At 40.0% G+C, this 8,231-nt stretch overlaps 1 pseudogene; it reads right to left on the reverse strand.

Moving 5' to 3' along the window:
- Positions 1–2,978: 2,978 nt before the first annotated feature.
- LOC120789676 lies at positions 2,979–8,023 on the reverse strand (annotated as a pseudogene).
- Positions 8,024–8,231: the final 208 nt, after the last annotated feature.

Genomic DNA, 8,231 nt, shown 5'->3' on the forward strand with positions numbered 1-8,231 from the left:
CCTCTCCCTCTCCATCCATACACATTCATATCCCATTAATGCATGTTACTAATTTTTACTTCTTCTCTCTCCTGTAGCTTTGAGCTTTCTCGCCTCACACCTCTCTCCTCCTGTCACTTTCTGCAGGTATTTTTGTCTCCAGAGTCTGGAGCTATGCATACAACCATCCACTGCCCTTAAGATCCTGGTAGTACTGGCAGTATTTTTCACAAACCAAACAGACAGAAGGTTACATAGGGGATTAGTAACTTACATTCTTTCATACAGTAGTACACTGTTGTATAACTAACTACATTACATTGTGGCTACAGGCTACAAGAAAGGGAGGGGGCTGGAATAAAGATTGTCCAATTACAAGAGAGATTTGCCTTTGTTGCTCAGCTTCCTGTCAAGCCATATGGTCCACTGCAATGCGCATATGACTGCTGCTCACGCACTCTCTTGCTGATACAATGTAATGCATCACACTAACAAGATTTGATGGATGCAAACCCTTATTCCTAGCTCTATTAGCTCTATCCATTAAGTTATACAAGGCCTGGCTGAAAGGACTAAGCTGATATCTGGTGCGTAACATGCTTTGATTTTTTGCCCTGTCTCTTGCGTGGCCACAGCAATTTACCTCTAGTGTGTCTTGGATTTGCCTTTAGAAGAATTTTATGAGATAGAGTTGGAGCTGTTGGAGCCACCTGATGCTACCTGGAGACATCATATTTAAGAGTCCCCTGGAGACAAAAGAATATCAAAATTTATATTGCAGTTATGCAGATTTAATTATTCCCAAACACAGAATCATTACGCTTCAAACTGTAATCCAATACATATAAATGAACTGTGTTACCAATAATTAGTTAATAAGTAATGCACTGGCTATATGGGGTTTGTTCTTTGTTGAGTCTACACTGCAGCTCGTTTGTTACAAACTATTAAAATCTTTACATTTAGTGAAACAAAATACTAATGTTCACTGATTAGCAATTATTCAATTGGCATAATTTTCTATGCAATCATTTTTCCTATTGTTGTTTTGATACATTTAATGGCCATATACTGTATTTGCAATTTGTAACAACACACATTTCCTTGCACCCAATCTGTGAATTTTGATTAGATTTGTTTACTGTACTGAAGACACTTGGAAAAAAAACCCTTCACATATACTGAATATGGAGGTGAACCACATCACTTCATGTGCCATTTCAAAGATTCTGAAGGAGGATGGGTCCAATGGTAACAGCTGGAGCTGAACAATTAGTCAATTCATTGATTATTGAATCGACAGACAATCGTTTGGCAGGTATTTTGATAACTGATTAATCATTTAAGTAATTTTGAAAGCGAAAATAGCCAGCTTCTCAGTTATGAGGACTTAATGTTTTCTTTTGCCTTATGAGACAGGAAATGGAATATATCAGATTTTTGGGACTGTTCATTGGGCCAAACTTGTCATTTGAAAAATCAGCTTGGACTTTAGGAAATTTTGGTGTGCATTTTTTTTTCCAATTTCTGACTAACAATTAATCAGTTAATCAAGAAAACAGTTGCCCGATAATTCAGTAATAAAAATAACTGGTAGTTAGCCCCATCCCCTTGGGGTTGTAAAAGCAGCACTATATCCATTTTTTCCAGGTGTATGGGTGAAATTAACATGACCAGTTATTGTAGACATAAATGAAAATGAGCAGCAGTCAAATGGTTTACATAATAATGTCATTACAAATTTCTTATACAACTGTAATCTGTATAAAAGTGCATGTAGTAGTACAAGTCAAAACAAAAAGTCTTTGGTGAAAAAGGCCCATTGTAATAGCATACTGTATGTCACAGCTCAAGTCTGTTAGAGAAACTTATGCGGGAATCTGTATTGTACACACATAATAAAAAGTTGGACTGACCGTTTATCCAGTGGATGGATTATATTGAATGTGGGGATTTTGTATTCAGTTTGTCTCTTGGGCATCTGCAGCATGACCTTGATAGTTTTCTTCATGTTTTCAGGCTACTGAACTGAAATCTCATCATTATAAATGGACTGCACTTATAAAGCACCTTTCTATCTTAGCGGTTTACAAAGCGCTTTGCAATTTGCTTCTCATTCACCCATTGACACAACACAAAACAGAGCTGCCATGCAAGACGCTGGACTGCGCATCGGGAGCAACTTAAGGTTCAGTGTCTTGCCCAAGGACACCTCAGCTTGTGGACAGGAGTTGCTGGGGATCGAACCTTCAACAACCCGCTCTACCACCTGAGCAACAGCCGCCCACAAGCAGTTTATACTGTTTATGTTTATCACAGTTTTATTCATTACACAAACAACGCTATGGCCTACGACTTGTGGCTTACATGCTAACGCTAACATACTTCCAACCGTATGATTGCTGTCTGACTAACATGATGGTCATGTAGTACCTCCTTTGTCCTCCTAAGGGAACAGACTGGATATTATATTTCGAAAACTTCTAGTCTTATTTTGTTTTAAGCTGCAAATCCACAGCCTCAGTAAACTCAACAGTAATTTGAGACTTCCAAATAGACCTGTAGGCAGTGTGTAACCACATACAGAACACAGTCAACGCTGTTGTGTAACCTAACAAACACCATCTTCTATTTTTCATTTAGCCCTGAAGCTTTTTGCAGAGTACGGTGAATGTACATTATATATAGCAGACTTATTTATTACACAACACGCAAACCATCAAACAGCTTCAGACTGTGTGCATAAAGCTGTTATATAACCCTGAAGTAAGACGGACAGCCTCAAGCACCTCACACATAAAGACGCATCTGGATACAAACACAGTAGTCTACACAGTGATGGATATTTTGTTTTCAGACTTATTCTACACGTGCATGTTAGGTGTTGTCATGAAATAAAAAAATCCAAGAAACAAGTAACACTGAAAAAAAAGGTGAAATAATTTAACCAGTTCATTAAACAGCATAAAGTTACTGGTTCTACTCGGTTTTTCTCTACATCATATTTTGCTCTCAGCCCTGAGGTGGCAAGGTTGTCCTCCTTCTCCTTGACTAAACACAGCCAGACACCTGTTCTCAGTGGATTTCGGCTCAGCCTGTTCACAACTGATGTCCTTCCTCACCAGTGGTCATTCCCCTGTTAGAGGGCAGAGCAGCAGCAGTACATTTCAAAGACTCCATTATCACTGTGTTAGTTTCCTTGTCTGACTTCACTGTGGCTTTGTGGTAGCAGCTCCTCAGCCCCTTGCGCAAGCGTATAGCGAAGAGACCGTAGATGATGGGGTCCAGGCAGGTGTTGAAAAGACCAAAGATGAACAGGATGTGGGTGAGGGAGTGAGAGACTTTTCCCTCCAAGTCATCAGGGAAGAACCAGTACCACAAACCCAACAGGTAGTACGGAGTCCAGCAGACTATGAAGCAGATCACTATGACGATGCTCATTTTCAGAGTTCTCATTCGCGCTTTGGGGATGTTGTTCTTTGAACAACGTAGATGTGGCTCATTGGAGGACACTAGAGTAGAGAAAAAAAAGTCAGACATTAATGGATAGCTGAGAGCTCCTTTCCTGACCCCCTTTTCTATGTTGTAAGCAACCAAACAGTGGCCTCAGCAGAGAACTTACAGCTCTTTTTTGTCATCCGCTTGGAGATCTGGATGAAGATCCTGGTGTAGCAGATAATCATTATGACCAGTGGCAGTAGAAAGAGGCAAGAGAATGTAAACATGTTGTAGGCAGTTTCCTGCCAGTGGGTGACAAAGCTCCCCCTTGTGGTGCATTGAGTAAAGTTGGCTGGATACGTGATGGTCACATTATGGAAAATGAACATCTGTGGATTTAGAAATTAAATAATATTAGGATAGCTTCTCTGTGGCAGCAGTTGTCATCCAGTATTTTCGTTGCCCTGTCTGTTTGGCAGAGGCGAGATGGAAAGATTAAAGCGTTATGTCATACTGATATCCCAGTGGTTTGACCAAGCAGCCCGGTATCCCTCTGAGTCACATTCATGTAGGTCACATATTTTACTTCTAAATTTCAGTGTTCAATGCCAGTTATTAATGTGTGCCTACATAACAAGGCAAAAAGTAATGGAGTGGCGGTGGACAGTAGGTACTAGACACATATCACTTTGACACTCGTGACCTGAGTTCGCATCCCAACTCAGACAAACAACTGACAGTTCTTTAAACGCTATGGTTGTCCAATCATAGCAAAACCATGGACCATTTCATACTTTATAATTTTGTAATGTTACAGGTGTCATTGAAGGTGTAAAAAAAAAAAAAAACGCCAACAGTGAAGTATTTCCCCACCGTGTGGAAGTAGGTCCTGGATGCTGCAGTTAGAGTGTAGGTCAATGTTAACAGCTCTGTCCTGCTTTTCAAATGGTTTTGGGTAAAGTTGTACTTCTGCAACCCCAGCAAAACTCATTACCGGAGATAGCGTTCTCCTAACACAGTGGTTAGTCCCCATTCTACGTCAATTTCTCTTGTAACATTTAAAGTGAAAATACACTTTTTGAAAATATGAACAGTAAAGCATAAATTTACCCACTGTCTTGAGTATGTCCAATGAGTAGCCAGAGTTCTGTTTGTGTTTTATATCAGTTTTTTTTCCTAATCATACTTATAATACTAGAACTAACAAGTTCTACACAGCAGTACAAGAACAATGCTATTTTTTAATTTGTCTCCTAAATGCACTGCTGTTTTAATGCACGGGCTCAAGCCCGGGAGCCCAACAACATCATGGGCCTACTAGGCTAGGGGGAGAAAAAAAGATCATGTTTGACTTTTTGCAGTACGTACTCCCAGAAAAATAAGCTACTGTGATTGGCAGGCTGAGAGTCATTCGATGTCAATCACACGAATGTCAATCACACGTATGATGTGCCTGTCTTTACTGTCCAATGAATGAGTTTTTCAATTCCTGGCATGAGTGGAAATTTACGTCAATTGTGAGCGCATTTGCAAAAATGTCTGGAAAGAACTGTGAAAGTGGAGCTCAAAAACACAAAAATCAAAGTTAATTTCAGAATCATGCATTTGCTCAGCCTCTCTGATTAAAAAAAATAGCCTCATATTTCTATGAGAATAGACTCAATGGTATTTTTGACACATTTACAACCAAGAAGGTGGAAAGTGGTCCTGAAATAAAATTTCCTTTAAGAAGAATCCAGTTAATTGATTCATTATTTGACTCATATAATGACTCAAATAATTGTAGTCCCGGGGCCCATGCCACTTTGATGGAGCAATGCCGACATGGCTCATCAGCCAGGATGCAGATTTCTTGGCTAGGACATGCAGTTTTAGCCTCAAATTTTTAGCATTACATTGTGTATATAGCCATGAAGTTTATATTTAAGAGAGACTGTCCTCTAAAAAATTACTCCATAAGTTTTCAGGATCTTATTATGACCCGTAGTTACATTGAATTGTTAGTTGTCGTCCAGTGGCCGTAGTAATTATGACAGAAGCAAAGGAGAAAGTCAGGTGACATTATATAGAGCGACAAAATCCACATTAGGAGGAGGCTGGGGTGGATGGATGGCTTAAAAAAACACAGGACTTTCACATAGGAGACTGCTGGTAGTTTCCCGTGTGGAACCAATAGTCAGCGTTGTTTCTTTTATCCATGACCGCTCCACAACCTTAACCAAATGTTAAATATTGTAACCATTACGACAAAGGTCCTCTAACCTTAAGTAAGTACTTATTTTAACCCAAACCATCATCGTTTCCTAACCAAGTGGTTTTTGAAAATAAGCCCAACCAAACTGTTCCACAGCTTTAACTGCGAGTGTATTAGTGTTACCATGATGACAAAGGTCTGGTACGCCTGTCCCTGTTAGGCTCCTACGGGTTGTATCATTGTTACCATGACCTGCTAACGACAGCTGTCATTTCTGCTGGCATAACTGCAGGCTAGAAATGAGAAGCGTGCTTTTGACTACATCTGTCTGAAATGAAGGGCTCATTGTTTCAAAAGTTACTAAGAATTTTGAGTAGTGTATCAGCCACTGTTATCTGTATGAGAATGTGCAGCATGTGCTGTGTGAGAATGGAGAGTGTGACAAGAATAGCAATAAACAGTTAGTTAGTGTTGACTTTCTCATATTTAATCAAGAAGATTTTTCTCTAACTATTAACCAAGTTTTCGTGTCCTAGCCTTCGCCATAATTTTATCATAATTATGGCTCCCAACTATTTTCTTAATTAATCAATAAATCATTTACTCTATAACATGTCAAAAACCATCAAAAATGTCCATTTTAATTTCCCATGTCCCAAAGTGACATAAACATAATTTTCTGTCTGATATAATGATTTCCTAATCCTTTCAGCTCCAATCTTATTTTATTTGCTATATGCAAATCATAGATTTAAAATAACTGGTACTGAACATTTAAGACTGTCGGCATTAAACGTAATCTAGTGTTTTGCTGAATCATCCTGCATCATAGTTGGTTGAGTGGGTTGGATCGTTTCGCCACATTTTTTTTCCTGCTTTTTTCTCATAACACGATCAACAGTGTTTACATGCTGTGCCACCAACTATCTTCATGGTTACAGTGAAGCATCTATACTGCCAGGATTAGTGATTCCCATCCTTGTGTTACTCAGTGATAGAGCCACTAATCCCTAACGCTGAGACCTTGTGGGCCCCCTAAATCATGCAGCAGGTTTTCCTGGATCAAAGAATCAAGAATTTCTCATATTTTATGTAAATGAGAGAGAGATGTAAACTGGGGGCTGCCCCGACCCAAGATTTTCCTAGTCAACTAGTTTTTCGTTAGTTCAAGCCATTAGTCGACTAGTCATTGCATGTTTATGATATTAATTAAATTATTTAAATATGTATTTTTCAGGGGCATCAGGAAATGGTTTGACTTACATCTTTCAAATGAAAAGCTGTGTTTGTCACCTTCTTGTGGTCGTCCCTTACCCTCTCAAGAGGATCCCATGCTTTGGATTTCCTGCAGGTTACATACAGTATGTAATTACTGTCCAATAACCACAGGGACCATTGTCTGTCCATGACTGACAGTGACTGAGTGTTGCCACTTCCTGTGGAGTTTGATTTTTTTTTTTTTTTTTACCGCGACCAACCGACCAAACAGAACTTGGTCGACTATGACTCTTCTCGTTGACTAACGGTTGGTCGACTATTATGGAGCAGCCCTACTGTAAACAGAGAGAATGATGAAACATGTATATGAAGTCAATTCAAGTAAATGTAAAGACAGATTATAATTTCCTCTAGCATGTGTAGTTTTCCAATAGTTGAATACCTCTATGAGACTGAGATAATATATGTAGAGGTTTCAGTTGTACGAGGAAAAGCCTAACACAAGAGAGGGCTCAGTTCTCTGCATCCTATAAACCAGTACTTCTCTCTGAATAGATTTCTTCAAATTGGTTAATCTCTGTTTAACCCAACTAACCAATCTGTTATTATTTGTCTTGTCAAACCAGTGCCATCTGGCCTTACCTGAGGGATTGAGAACAAGGCGCTCATAGTCCAGGCCACCATCAGCATGACCCTGTTCCTCTTCCGGGCCATGCTAATGGCCAGAGGGTTGAGGATAGCCGACTGTCTGTCCAGACTAATCACCACTGTGACAAAGGCACAGGAATACATGGCCTGTAGTTTGAGGAACATCAAGAATCTGCAGGCCAGGTCGCTGGCCAGCCACTGAACTGTGATGTTCCACACGGCATCCACAGGCATCACGATGAAGGTAACCAAGAGATCGGCTGCGGTCAGGTTGATTATCAGCACTCTGACGTGGGATTTGCGCTTGTGGCCATTGGCTGCCCACAGCACAGCCAAATTGCAGAGAGTGGAAATGCCACACAGGATAAAGGTAATGATCACTCTGACTTTGGCTGCTGTTGAAAATGTAGGCAGCTGCGGCGCTCTGTCCACTGATGTCCAGTTACAGTGAGGAGCCAGCCAGTCACAGCTGGCATTGAGGTCAAATCCGGGGCTTTGCTGATACATGATGACTGGAGGACCACAGCAGGAGGAAGCGTTCATTTTCTGACCTTCACTCCACTGGATTTGTAGCACCACCAACAGCAACACCTGACAACCTGACAACCAATCAAGCTAATTACACCCTAATCATAATATCCTCTTATCTGACAAAAAAAAAAAAAAAAAAATGGTTTAAAGAAATTCTGCTCATATTTCTTTTCTCTGGAAAGCCTTAGCCTGGTATTTAGAATACAAGCTTTCCCATTTAGCA

This window comes from Xiphias gladius, chromosome 1 (genome assembly GCF_016859285.1).
Source record: "Xiphias gladius isolate SHS-SW01 ecotype Sanya breed wild chromosome 1, ASM1685928v1, whole genome shotgun sequence".
In the NCBI taxonomy this organism is placed as follows: domain Eukaryota; kingdom Metazoa; phylum Chordata; class Actinopteri; order Istiophoriformes; family Xiphiidae; genus Xiphias; species Xiphias gladius.